Genomic DNA, 12,980 nt, shown 5'->3' on the forward strand with positions numbered 1-12,980 from the left:
ACCTGCTGAGCAGTGTGCTCACTCATGATCAGTCTACTGCTTTTGCTAAACTTCAAGGACCAGCAGAACAGCTGCCCTGGACGTTCAGAAGAAAGTAGGAGGATGCCTGCACGGTCCGTTGTGCTGCTTTGACTGCTGTCTCTATGTCCATCTCTGTCCATCACTGTCTCTGTCTCTCTGTCTCTCCCTTCCTCCCTTTGCCTAAGTGTTGGGAAGGTGCTTTGAGGAAATAATAAAACATAAAGTGTGGATCTTTGGGGGTGGGAGAAAGCACTATTATCAGTAGCTTCAAACAATGTTTAAAATAATTCCTCTATGTTTTCTAACCGTATTTGCAATTCTACTGCTTTACTTCAGTTCAGTCGCTCAGTCATGTCTGACTCTTTGCGACCCCATGGACTGCAGCACATCAGGCTTTCCTGTCCATCACCAACTGCCAGAGCTTGCTCAAACTCATGTCCATCAAGTCGGTGGATGCCACCCAACTATCTCATCTTCTTTTGTCCCCTTCTTCTCCCGTCTTCAATCTTTCCCGGCATCAGGGTCTTTTCCAATGAGTTAGGTTTTCACATCAGGTGGCCAAAGTATTCGAACTTGAGCTTCAGCATCAGTCCTTCCAATGAATATTCAGGACTGATTTCCTTTAGGACTGACTGGTTGGACCTCTTTGCAGTCCAAGGGACTCTCAAAAGTCTTCTCCAACGCCACAGTTCAAAAGCATCAATTCTTTGGTGCTCAGCTTTCTTTATAGTTCAATTCTCACATTCATACATGACTACTGGAAAAACCACAGCATTGACTAGATGGACCTTTGTTGGCAAAGAAATGTCTCTGCCTTTTAAAATGCTGTCTAGGTTGGTCATAGCTTTCTTCCAAAGAGCAAGCATCTTTTAATTTCATGTCTGCAAGTCACCATCTGCAGTGATTTTGGAGCCCAAGAAAATAAAGTCTGTCGCTGTTTCAATTGTTTGCTCAACTATTTGACATGAAGAGATGGGACTGGATGCCATGATCTCAGTTTTTTGAATGTTGAGTTTTAAGTCAGCTTTTTCACTCTCCTCTTTCACTTTCAAGAGGCTCTTTAGTTCGATTCTACCATAAGGGTGGTGTCATCTGCATATCTGAGGTTATTGATATTTCTTCCGGCAATCTTCATTTCAGCTTGCACTTCATCCAGCCCAGCATTTCACATTATGTACTATGCATATAAGTTAAATAAGCAGGGTGACAATATACAGCCTTGACGTACTCCTTTCCCTATTTGGAACCAGTCTGTTCCATGTTCTATTCTATCTGTTGCTTCTTGACCTGCATACAGATTTCTCAGGAGGCAGGTAAGGTGGCCTGGTATTTCCATCTCTTTCAGATGTTGTGATCCACACAGTCAAAGGCTTTGGCATAGTCAATAAAGCAGAAATAGATGTTTTTCTGGAACTCTCTTGCTTTTTCCATGATCCAACAGATGTTGGCACTTTGATCTCTGGTTCCTCTGCCTATTCCAAAACCAGCTTGAACATCTGGAAGTTCACGGTTCACGTATTGCTGAAGCCTGGCTTGGAGAATTTTGAGCATTACTTTACTAGCATGTGAGATGAGTGCAATTGTGCGGTAGTTTGAACATTGTTTGACATTGCCTTTCTTTGGGATTGGAATGAAAACTAACCTTTTCCAGTCCTGTGGCCACTGCTGAGTTTTCCAAATTTGCTGGCATATTGAGTGTAGCACTTTCACAGCATCATCTTTCAGGATCTGAAATAGCTCCACTGGAATTCCATCACCTCCACTAGCTTTATTGGTAGTGATGCTTCCTAAGGCCCATTTGACTTCGCCTTCCAGGATGTCTGGCTCTAGGTGAGTAAACACACCATCATGGTTATTTGGGTCATGAAGATCTTTTTTGCATAGTTATGTGTATTCTTGCCACATATTCTTAATATCTTCTGTTTCTGTTAGGTCCATACCATTTCTGTCCTTTACTGTGCCCATCTTTGCATGAAATGTTCCCTTGGTATCTCTAACTTTCTTGAAGAGATCTCTAGTCTTTCCCATTCTGTTGTTTTCCTCTATTTCTTTGCATTGATCACTGAGGAAGGCTTTCTTATCTCTCCTTGCTATTCTTTGGAACTCTGCATTCAAATGGTTATATCTTTCCTTTTCTCCTTGCCTTTAGCTTCTCTTCTTTTCTCAGCTATTTGTAAGGGTTCCTCAAACAACCATTTTGTCTTTTTGCATTTCTTTTTCTTGTTCATGGTTTTGATCATAGCCTCCTGTACAATGTTACAAACCTCTGCCCATAGTTCTTCAGGCACTCTGTCTATCGGATCTAATCCCTTGAATCTATTTTTCACTTCCACTGTATAAATCATAAGGGATTTGATTTAGGTCATACCTGAATGGTCTAGTAGTTTTCCCTACTTTCTTCAATTTAAGTCTGAATTTGCCAATAAGGAGTCCATGATCTGAGCCACAGTCAGCTCCCGGTCTTGTTTTTGCTGACTGTATAGAGCTTCTCCATCTTTGGCTGCAAAGAATATAATCAATCTGATTTCAGTATTGACCATCTGGTGATGTCCATGTGTAGAGTCTTCTCTTATGTTGTTGGAAGAGGGTGTTTGCTATGACCAGTGCGTTCTCTTGGCAAAACTCTGTTAGCCTTCACCCTGCTTCATTTTGTATTCCAAGGCCAAATTTGCCTGTTATTCCAGGTATCTCTTGACTTCCTACTTTTGCATTCCAGGCCCGTATAATGTCTTTTTGGGCGTTAGTTCTAAAAGGTCTTGTAGGTCTTCACAGAACCGTTCAACTTCAGCTTCTTTGGCGTTTGGTTGGGGCATAGATTTGGATTATTGTAATATTGAATGGTTTGCCTTGGAAACGAACAGAGATCATTCTGTCGTTTTTGAGATTCTACTACTTAAAAGTATTTTTAAAATAATATTATATTAGAAACTTATAATAGAGATCTCATCAATTTGGATTGTAAAGTCTGTATCAGATTGTAGCCACCTTATAAGCACTGTTGAAATGTCCCATAATGATAGAACAGAGATGTCAATATGAAAAGGTGAAATTTTTGATTTTCCACCAACTAAACACCAAACATCATACGTGTAACATCCATGCATTATTTTTCATCCATGCATTTTAAACAAAAACTTTTTTCAATAAATATGTAGCACTTTTTCTCTCATTCCACTGATAATGCAACTAAATAAAATAACAATGAGACTGAAATAAAAAGGAAATTGACATAGTTTTACATACTTTTCTTTCTTTGAAAATATTTGAAAAGGTTACTGAAAAGTCCAGAATGCTGCTTCCAAAAATCTGTTCAATGTAAAAGATCATAACTTTCATTTGCAACATTAACACAAATACATGGAGTCATTTTCATGAGGTTTTGCACATTTGATAAACCCATTTTTAAAATTATCTTCGTGAAAGAGAAGATCTTCATGTAAGATATCTTATACTTTTTCTTGAATCATCCTTTCCTCAACATTTTTGCACTTCCAGATGCAGCAAGCCTCTGTATTTTTTCACTTTATGTGTTCTTTCTTCTCCTAATTAATTAGACAGTACATTTAGAGGGCAAATTGGTCTAATTTCTTTTTGAACAACAATTATCACTGAACTCAAAAACATCACACTTGAAGAACGCATTTAAAGTTAATAAATAAAACTTAAGAGTCTCACCATTTTTACCAACAGCAAAGAAAATCCTGCTACATTCTGCTTGACCTTTAATTACATTAATATAAATTAACTGTGCAATAACCATTGCATTACGATAATCGCCAAACTGACCATCACTCTAATTAAAATAATATTGTTCCTTTGTTCCATGGTACCCCTTACAGTTTAAGTAGGTACCAGGGAAAAGATGATTTGCAGTAAATATTGTTGAAAACCAGGCTGTGTCATTTCCTCCCAGCAGGCTCTAATATCATCAGCCTTAATAGACTTTTATTTAATCAGAGTATCAAAGAATACAGATAAATATTTAAATACAAAATTATGCTTCATATTGCTAAGTAACCAACTCAAAAATATCCTAGACAGCTGGACTGTTTTGTTTTTTTTTTTCACTCTAATGGAGAAAAACAGAGAGAGAAAGAAAAAGAGCACACTTCTTTTAAGTAGCACCAAGAATAAATCTCACCCTCCTCAAAACTATCCTCTAACATTAACATCCACACAAGGAAAAAACAAATCACAAATATGTCACTTTTATGAATTTACACTTCGAAATAAAACTAATAATTGTCCATGTCCTCTGTTATAAACATTTATCTCTGCTATGAAAACCATGAACATCAGAAATCTAACTTAAAGAAATACAGGAGAGCACAAATAAAATATATAACTGATATAAATGGACCACTACTGCCTGAACTGAATGTTAAAATTATACTTTCAGGTTGCTAGCCGGGAATCTAAGATTTATAAGCAAAAAAAAATCATAAATTTCCTCCTCAAAAACACGAGGTGCAAGAGAAACATCTCAGATGCCAAATGTGAAGAAGTAAGTCCTTTGAACTACTTTCTCTTATCTCACCATTATTTTTAATTCTTCAATCTTATAATCCAGTTTAATGTCCCTGAAGTGAAGAAAAATTTCATGTTCCCTTTTCCTTAGAGAAAAATTATTCATGCAGCTTTAAGAGAAAAAAGACAAAAGATTCCATCTTGTCCAATCCTCTGGGAACCAGTGCAGGACACTTCCAATTTTGGTCTTTTATTCCACCCAGCTTTCAGCGTCCTCACTTTCACTAAGGAAAAAGATTGCCATTTTACTGGCTCAATAAGGAGTACTGAATACAGAAAAATATTTTCAAACATATTTTTGATTCTGATAGCGTACAAACTTCCAGGGGCAGTGACTGCAGGGTGATACTCATCATGCTGGGCATAGCTGCAGCTCCCAGCAGCTCCCTTAGGATCCACAGGATCATAAGGCTGAAAATCCAATACACTTACAACCTTTCCATATATATAGTCATTCTGTTTTTCATATACAGTATTCAATAAATTACATGAAATAATAAATGTATCATAAAATGGGTCTTGTGTTAGATGATTTTGCCTAATTTGGGGTAAAGTAGGAGTTCTGAGCATATTTAAGATAGACAGTAAAGAATCTGCTGCAATGTGGGAGACCCGGGCTGGCTACCTGGGTTGGGAAGATCCCCTGGAGAAGGGAATAGCAACCCACTTCAGTATTCTTGCCTGGAGAATTCCATGGACAGAGGGGCCTGACAGGCTACAGTCCACGGGATTGCAAAGAGTCAGACACGACTGAGCGACTAACACTGAACTGAACTGAAGCTAAGCTACAATGTTTGGTAGGTTAGATGTGCTAAATGTATTTTCGACTTATGATATTTCTACCTTATCATGAGTTTATCAGAACATAACCCCACAGTAAGTTCAGGAAGATCTGATTAAAGCCCATTTTAAAATAAAACGTTTGGAAAAGGAAATGGCAGCCCACTTCAGTGTTCTTGCCTGGAGAATCCCAGGGATGGGGGAGCCTGGTGGGCTGCCATCTATGGGGTAAAAAAAATTAAAAAATAAATAAATAAAATAAAATAAAACGTTAATATCTCATGTCGTTTATTGACTACTGAACTGGAAGTGAAAAAGAGAATTGTTGTATGGGTACTAAATGGTTATAAGTGTATCAGTTGGTTGTCCTTCTGATTGTGTGGCTGACAAGAGCTGACTCCCTGCCTCTGCCCAGCATTAATAGAGAGTATCACACAGCATATTGCTAGCCCAGGAAAAATTCCAAGTATAGTTTCTATTGAATATGCACCAATTTTGCACCATCCAAAAGTTGAAATAACAGAAGTGGAACCAACTGAAACTGGGGCCCATCTAGATAAGCACGGAATTACAAAGCACAGAGGATGAAAAATAATTCTATAGTAAAGAGGATCTACTTTCTTGACTGGCTGTGAATTTGCTTTTTTTTTTACAAAGAGATACTCCAATAATAGTTTGGGCAAAACACTTTGGGAATAAATGAATGACTGTCAAGTGAAATTTTAAAAGAACAGGATTCATTTGGATGTAAAAGCTATTTAATCTTCAAATAAAACCCATTTAATTGTTTTACAGTCATAATTAATAAGAAAATTAGTATAAATGAATAAATAATCCCTTCCATTCATACAAAGCAAAATTCTTTGTGTCCCTACCCTGCAGCCCCTGCCCCGGAGCAATTTCATCTGCATTTAGGCTTCAGTTCCCACTCTGGCTAACTCCTAAATCTGAATCCCCAATCTCAGCCTCCTCTCTGGGCTCTGGATCCTCTCTTGCCATCTCCATCTGAGGCTCCACAGACACCTCAAACTCATCATGTTCAAATCTTAAACAATTAACGTCCCCCTCCCATTAAAAATTAAATCAAGCTCTTCTATCCAGTTTCCCAAGCTGAGAAACTAAGTTTTTACTTTTCTGTTGACCTTCAAAGCCAATCACTTTTAAAATTCTACATTTGTAAATGTAAATTCTACGTGTAAATTCACTTGTAAATTCTACATTTTTATCATCTGTCCTCTCCTTTTCATCCCTATTACTATTTTCCTGCTCAGCTCTTATCCTCTCTTATCTGAGCTATTTCAATAGCACCAGCTTTCTAACTTATCTCTCTACCTTTTGCGTCTCCATCCAATCCAGCATCTACATCATACCACCACCATGTTATCTTTCCTAACTACATCAAGTCCCTCACTGGCTCACCATTGTCTTTAGAATCAAGTCCAAAGTCCTCAACATGATACACAGGCCCTTCACCAAATGAAGACTCTCTTTCTCTGAGTCATAACTTTTTACATGCCTAATCTGTATGTTGTTTTATAGCATATCCTACACTTCAAAGTATTAAAACCACCTTTAACACCATATTCTATAGTGAAAGACTATGTCAAACAGGGGAAAAAATCTTTATTTCAAACGAAAGGTACTGAAATCCTATACTTAACCTAATTCCTAGAAATTTCAGCAATCCTAATATGACTGGCAACCAAGCTCTGCAACCTTTTTGGTTTTTCCAGTTTATTTCCAGGCACCATCTTTTTTAGCCCAACCCCTCATCTCTATACACTCTGACGTTTAGTGACAATGTGGACCAAAACACATTCCTGAAACATACCATATACTTCCACCTAATATTCCTGGTTTGCATCCATACCTTCTGTTCCCTTCCCTAACTCAGTAAACTCCTATTCATCCTTCAAAGTCAAATTCAAATATGGTATCATCTCACTAAGCCTCCTCTTACCATATATAGAATTATCTTCCCTCATCAATGGTCCAATTAAATTCTTAACTATATCTCTGTTATGGGCTTCCCTGCTAGCTCAGCTGGTAAACAATCCATCTGCAATGCAGGAGATCCTGGTTCAATTCCTGGGTCAGAAAGATCCCCTGGAGAAGGGATAGGCTACCCACTCCAGTATTCTTGGGCTTCCCTGGTGGCTCAGACAATAAAGAATCTGCCTGCAATGCAGGAGACCTGGGTTTGATCCTTGGTTTGGGAATCCTTGGGTTGGGGCCCCTGGAGGAGGGTATGGCAACCCAATCCAGTATTCTTGCCTGGAGAATTCCATGGACAGAGGAGCCTGGTGGGCTACAGTCCATGGGGTCGCAAAGAGTGGGACACAACTGAGCGACTAAGCACAGCATGGCATGTATCTCTGTTATAACTCTTATCACCCTGAAATTGTAGGGACTTATTTATATGTCTGGTTATAAGCATCTTGAAGTCAGGGAAACATTTTCTTGACTCTAACATTTAACTTATCTTCTCCAAAAAGACATTTTAAACTTCTTATTGAAAAATAATCACCTCTCACAGTATTAAGATAATGCCATAATTGCAGTAATTGAGTGACTGAGAGCTCAAAAACAAAAAGAATCTCACGTCATTCACCAGGAAAAATAATTTTCATATATGTATAAAGCATAATTAAGTTGAAGCTTGGATATGCCTTCATCTATATCTTGCAATATCAGGTTCTCTCTCTCTTTCCTTCTTTTTGAAGAAGTTCTTCACAGAACTTTCTTTTAAGTACTCCTTGTATCTCATGCCCAGAATTCTAAACTCAGTATAGTGAAAGGGCTAAGATCATGATTTTTGGAGCCCAAGTGTCTGGTCTGAATCCTACCTAGCTCTGGCACCTAGGCTGTTTGATATGGGAAAGTCATTCAACCTTTCTATGTTGCTCAAAGAGGAGATCATAGTAATAACACCCCTCAAGGTGGTTCTAAGGATTCAATAAGCTAATGCATGTAAGAATTTAGAACAATGCCTAGCCCAAAGCACATCCCAATAAATGCTGGTTGATATTATCATTATCATCAGTTGTTAAAAAAACTTTATCTGTACTTATGCTAGCCTGTGGGGGGCTTCAGTCCATGGGGTAGCTAAGAGTCGGACACGAGTGAGCGACCTCACTTTCACTTTTCGCTTTTGTGCATTGGAGAAAGAAACGGCAACCCACTCCAGTGTTCCTGCCTGGAGAATCCCAGGGACGGGGGAGCCTGGTGAGCTGCCATCTACGGGGTCGTACAGAGTCGGACACGACTGAAGCGACTTAGCAGCAGCAGCAGCAGCATGGGGTAAAATGTAATCTCCTAGATGGAAGGAATTAAATCCTGCCCATACAAGAATTGCTAGTCTCTCAGTTGGGTCCAACTCTTTGTGACCCCATGGATTGTAGCCTGCCAGGCTCCTCTGTTCATGGAATTATCCAGACAAGAATACTAGAGTGGGTAGCCATTCCCTTCTCAAGGGAGAAGAGACTGACTTCCCGACTCAGGGATTGAACCCAGGTCTCCTGCATTTCAGACAGATTCTTTACTGTCTGTTGATCTTGGCAGACTGAAGCCTTATACTCACATTATTTACTGAGCACCTAATACATGCCAATGCACAGTTTTAGCACTTACACTAATGTATGGGTGGCTTCTCTGGTGACTCAGGTTGATGTTTAGTTCCTAAGTCCTGTCAGACTCTTCTGTAACCCCATGGACTGTAGCCCACCAGGCCCTGGGTCAACGGGATTTCCCAGGCAAGAATACTGGACTGGGTTTCCATTTCCTTCTCCAGGGGATCTTTCCAACCCAGGGATCGAACCTAGGGATCGAACCCACGTCTCCTGCACTGGCAGGCATATTCTTTACCACTGAGCCACCAGGGAAGCTGCCCATATAGGAACATAAATGCTAAAACTGTGCCTTAGAATATATCAATGTTTAATAAATAATGTGCATATAAGATTTCAGTCCGCCAAGATCAACAAATTAGAAATCACAGCAAGCTTTATATATGGAGTACATGCTTGAAATTGGTGTTTCAAAACATCCATCTTGCACTGAACTGTTGAAACATGTAAAACTGTTAAAGCAAAACAAAAATTATATTCACTAGAAACTTTCCCTCTACTTCTCCATTTAATTTGGTTTTGGTACCCAGTGATCTAAAATTCTTGTCTATAATGTAAGACTTACTAGAGATCATTTAAAATAAAATTTCCAGGGCTTCCCTGGTGGCTCAGTGGTCAAGAACCTTCCTGCCAATGCAGAAGGCATGGGTTTGATCCTTGATCCAGGAGGATCCCACACGCCATGGAGCAACAAAGCCCATGTGTCACAGCTGTTAAGCCTGTGCTCTAGAGTCTGGCAGCTGCAACTGTTGAGCCCATGCGCCACAACTATTGAAGCCCGTGCGATCTAGAGCTGGTCCTCCACAACAAGAGAAGCCCCCAAAAGAAGCCCAGGCACTGCAACTAGAGAGTAGCCCACACTTGCAACTAGAGAAAAGCCTGTGCAGCAGGGAAGACCGGGCACAGTCACCCAAAAATTAAGAAGTTATTTAAATAACAAAATAAAATATAATTTCCAGTTTTAGAAAACTGCCTATTGTCACATCAGAAAAATTAATATTCTTCCTTTACATCCTTATTTAATAAAATCTATCAACACACACACACAAACTAATGAAAAGCCAAGGGACACAATTACTACATTTCCTGGTTTCTGCCTGGGAAACAACTTCGGAACACGCCTACATTTATCCCTAGTCAAAGTGTAGTGGTTACAAACTGGTATTCCTTTTTTCCTTTCCAGTCTTCCCCCAAAACTCCTCACACATTCACAAACCCACAGAAAAGAACTCAAATGTCTATAATAAAAGCTGTACCAAAAATGCAGCTATATATTAATATATTTTGTTTGGACGACTTAAATCTTACAAAAGCTAATATAAGTCTCTATTTGAAGCAATACTCCTAGCTTACTTTACCAGGTATCTTAAACTACAAATATTTACCTAAAGCAAAGGCACAGATTAACTGCTACCAAACTTCTTGGTAAACGATTCAGGAACAGTGTAGTGTGCCATTCTAGAAAAATTCATTAATCACTGAAAAATGGACCACACTTCCAACAATGGTGATTTGTAAAAAATGAGCTTAAACAATTTACACAGTAAACCGAGATGTAGGACTTCATCTAAAACACCTTAGGTGAACCGCTAGCTTTAGGGTAAAGGTTTACAAAGAGCCTACTATGTGCCTGGCGCTTAACAGTTGTTTAACAGAATATACAATACCTAACATTTATAGGACACTCTCACTCATTTCATTTGACCCTAAGAATACCGCCTGGAAAAAGCATCCCGATTTTACAGCTAAGGAAACGAGGCCCAGAAAAGTCGACTTTAACCGAGGTATCACATCTGGTACGTGGGTCTGGCCGAAACTCCCGCCCCTGACTCATATTCTGATCATCTTCTGTCATACTATAATAGTAACTCTCGGATGTTCCACTGTCAGACTTTTTAAATCAAAATCCTACTTGACGACTTTACTGTGCTCGTCAGATTCTGTTAAGCCTCAAAACACAGAGAAGCAAAAATGTCTGAAAAACCCACCGTCTCAGCTTGCCGCGGTTTAATACTGACGAACGCCCGGCGTTTCCTCCCTGCCTCTTCCCCAGGAATGCCGAGCGCTCCCAAGCGCCACCCGGACGACGGTCCCCGCGCCCCGAGGTGAGCGGCGAAGAGACCCTCAGTCAGGCTCCATCACAGCCGCCTCCGCCGACCAGCGGGCTCCCAAATCCAGCGTTCGCTGGGCGCGGGGCCGCACGTTCGTGAGTCCCTCCAGGCCGGGGAGGTGCCGACACCGCCGCCAGCCCGCTCCCGCTCTGCGGCCGGACGGCTCCGACGCTCCAAGGCCCGGCTTCCAACGTGCGACAACCTCTGCTGCGAGGGGCCGAAGCCCCGGCCTCACAACCCGCCCCAGGTCACCCCGCTCTTACCTGCGCTGGGCCTCGAGGCCGCCTCCGCCTCTGGGCTGCGGGGCTTAGTCCTCTCAGCAGAGGCGCCAGGTCGGCTGAGTTCCACTTGGGGTGGGCTCTGTCCCGCCCCCGCAGACCCGGCCACAGGCCCCGCCCCGGCCCGGCCAAGCCCTGTTCTTATTGGCTCATGTTCCCACCCCTCACCTTTGGACCCGCCCTTGGACCCGCCCCCGGCACCGCCCGAGGACCTTCCTGGGGGAAGCGCCCCCACTCGAGTCCAGTGTGGGGGCCAGAACCTTGCCCAGGAGCCTGGTCTCCAAGAGGATGAGGCTCCCGCAGGCAAGCGGCAGGCACGGCTGTCGTCCGGCCGAGGCCTCTAGACAAAGCTCCTTAGTCACCGTGCCTGCCGTCCAACAGGCTCCACAGCGATGGACAAGAACTTTACATAATGTTGACTTTTCACAGCTACCCGTGAGACAAAGCCTAATGAAGAAATTCAAATGGCACCTCACTCAAGGAAACCGTACAACTGTCTCCTGCCAACGAGTGTAGAAGGCCTGGTGTCTCCAGTGAAAGAGCAGCATCATTTCTCAGGCTGAGCTCAGGGGGGCAAAAATGTCTCCGGCAGTTGCAATACAGCCCCGACTTGAAATGTACTGCTGCATATAACGCTCCCGACACTTGAGGCTTGAAATCCCAGAGCAGAGTTGCCTTTGATACTCCCAGTGCCTGAGGTCGGCTCCCACGCCCTGTTGTGACATGATTAAGCGCTGCGCCTGCAACACGCTCCTCCTCAGGTATGTGCATGGCGCGGTGCCTACTGGAGCAGCAGCCCAGTTTCACTAAGGCTGCTAGTCAAGGATGAGTTGAGCCTGTTTCCCAGGCCCTTGCTAACTACCCCACCCCGCCTGGGCCCGCCCGATTCCACCCTACCCCGCGCCACCCCACCGGAGCCTCTTGGATCTGGTGACCAAACTCTTCCCACATCTGTTCACATGAAGGTACCAAAATAGAAGACCAGGAAGAGCGGTGTTTGGTCACACATCACAGATGACTGTCACAGGCCAACTTAGCCAAAGGAGTAAAAGCTGCATATCCCAAACCGTTGTGAAACCATGAGCTATGGGGAATAAAACAGGAATTATCTTCTATAATGGTGGGGTCGGGGAGGGAAGGAATGTCAAGACATTTTTAATCACTTCTCAATGAGGAATAAACGTGAATATTGTGGATATTGTTTGTAGTAAATTTTGAACAACGATAGGACCCCTTCCTCTCACCACCAAAAAAATCCTTGTGTAGTTAGAAAACTCCCCAAACAATTAAGATAAAATGTTGGGCTAAAATAGTGTGGTTTTGAAATTTATTTCAAAATTCAGATTTATTCCAAACTTCGCATTCAGGAAGATTATAAGCCAAAATGAGTAGATCAAATTCCAAGTACTAAATGTGCAACCAAATCTTCATCTTCATCCTCTCTATGGATGTAATAAATGACGTGTATGTATTCTACTGCCCTCTCATGGGTAAGATGGAGATACACATAATGGTAGTTCATGCCTTTTTAAATCTGAGAATAGAAAGTTTAATTTGGCAGTTTGTATTATTTTGATAACAAAGAGGTCAAGGTAAAAGAAAAATCAGGTTGTCTAAGGGACCTAAAAATACCCAGC

General features: G+C 41.5%; 1 protein-coding gene across 2 annotated transcripts in view; it reads right to left on the bottom strand.

The window, feature by feature from the left end:
• The window catches only part of DENND2C (DENN domain containing 2C), an 89,549-nt gene extending 78,113 nt beyond the window's left edge, over positions 1–11,436 (bottom strand). For both annotated transcript variants that reach the window (XM_018045947.1, XM_018045945.1), the window contains exon 1: positions 11,329–11,436. The gene's annotated coding sequence lies outside the window, so the exon portion shown is untranslated. The remainder of the gene's footprint in view (positions 1–11,328) is intronic.

The sequence above is a fragment of the Capra hircus genome, chromosome 3, assembly GCF_001704415.2.
Source record: "Capra hircus breed San Clemente chromosome 3, ASM170441v1, whole genome shotgun sequence".
NCBI lineage: Eukaryota > Metazoa > Chordata > Mammalia > Artiodactyla > Bovidae > Capra > Capra hircus.